The following is a 1818-nucleotide window of genomic DNA, read 5'->3' on the forward strand; positions in this document are numbered from 1 at the left end:
GCATTCTATGGCTGTTACAAACATGATAAAAAAATAACTGCATCACATTTTAATTGAAGACAATATCACACTATAGCAATAAAATTATAAAGTCTTTAAAAATAAACTTGGGAAGAAATGTGCAGGATAGATACGAAGAAAATTTTAATCTTCATTAAAAAAATAAAGTGATAAAAATAGTGTAGATTTATCTTCTATAGTAGATACAATCTATACGTATTTTGTAATGGCAAACACATACACACACATATATCCAAAACACATTGTATTTCAGAGCTTGACCAAATGAAATGGAGATATTAAAGTGCATTCATTAAATGAAGGGTTCTGTTTCTAGGCTAGAGAACACTACTTGAGAAGATAAACTCCTGTGAGTATTGAATACTTCTAATGCTAAAACATTAATTACAAAATTATTCCTGAGAACCTGTGGAGAGAAAATTTAGAGGCCAGCAATGATGTGAAGTATCTGTGAAGTATGTGAAAATGCAATTAACAAAGTCAGCCTTTGCTTCCAGGGAATTTGTCAGATCCTACTGAAAAGTAACACAAATTTAAATATACCGTAAGGGGCCTAGAAGGGATAGAGACTGGAAACTGATTATGAATGGAAGTTACAAAAAGACCCCATGGGTGCCTGGGTGGCTCAGTCAGTTAAGCATTTGCTTTTGGCTCAGTTCATGATCTCAGAGTCCTGGGATGGAGCCTTGGGCTCCCTGCTCAGCTGGAGTCTCCTTGTCCCTCTCCCTCTGCCCTTCCCTCTGCTTGTGCTCTCTCTCTCCCTCTCTCTTTCTCTCAAATAAATGAAATCTTAAAAAAAAATAAAAGGAAGAGATCCCATATAAATATGACACTATCAAGAGTGATTTCATAAGCATGCAAATTGGGGGAAAAATCCCTAACTTTGATGTTTTTATTGACTTTGGATTTAGATTAAACGGGGAGAACAAATGAAAGAGAGAGAGACAGAGAGAGAAATGACCACAATAATTTCTAACCACATGGACATGGATCAATAATTCCTAATACTAGGTGTAATACAACACTTAAAAAAAAAAGATCATGTGCTTTCTTCAGAAGCACATAGATTAAAACTAGAATAATGCAGAGAAGATTAATGTGGACCCTGTGCAAGGATGACACACAAATTTGGGAAGTGTTCAATATTTAAATAAACAAAAACAACCCAAACAACAGGTAATATTAATTTGAAGTAATTGAGACTCTGGTGGATGAAATAAAAGACATGAAATCTGAGCCACAAATAATTCATATATATAGCACTCCTATCTGCTAGGGTGGGAGATTTAGAAATAATGGATACAGAAGGCAAAATATGTAAGTTAAACTTTTTAAAGGAGAAACATCTATATTTTCTCATATACTTATATGAGAAAAGCATTAGAAATCATCAAAAAATTGACTAGGTAGATTTTTAAATAGAATCCAATAAAAATTTGGTTTAATTTAGAAATTAAAAATATAATAATGATAATAAAAAATTGGGAAGGGCAGATTTGAAGAGATGAGTAGAAGATAAAGGAATCGGAAGATAAAGTTGAGAAGATTATGTAGCAGCATAGAAAAGTGAGTTGGAGAATATTTTAACAAGAAAATTGTAAGAGACACAAAATGTACAGGAGACTAATATATATGTATATTTGACTAATACAGACTAATATTAGACTAATATATATGTCTATATATGGATACAATGTATAGGTACAATGTGGATACAATTTGGATATATATATATATCCAACATTTTACAAGGGATGTAAATGGAATAGTATATATAGAATTATACCTTTGGTATGT

The 1818-nt window shown here is 32.1% G+C and overlaps 1 non-coding gene across 1 annotated transcript; it reads left to right on the forward strand.

The window, feature by feature from the left end:
- The first annotated feature begins 1064 nt into the window (after nucleotides 1-1064).
- Nucleotides 1065-1171, forward strand: LOC129515443 (U6 spliceosomal RNA). The gene has a single exon (XR_008665582.1). It is a non-coding gene; the product is annotated as a U6 spliceosomal RNA (small nuclear RNA).
- Nucleotides 1172-1818: the final 647 nt, after the last annotated feature.

This window comes from Nyctereutes procyonoides, unplaced genomic scaffold (genome assembly GCF_905146905.1).
Source record: "Nyctereutes procyonoides isolate TBG_1078 unplaced genomic scaffold, NYPRO_anot_genome, whole genome shotgun sequence".
In the NCBI taxonomy this organism is placed as follows: Eukaryota; Metazoa; Chordata; class Mammalia; order Carnivora; family Canidae; genus Nyctereutes; species Nyctereutes procyonoides.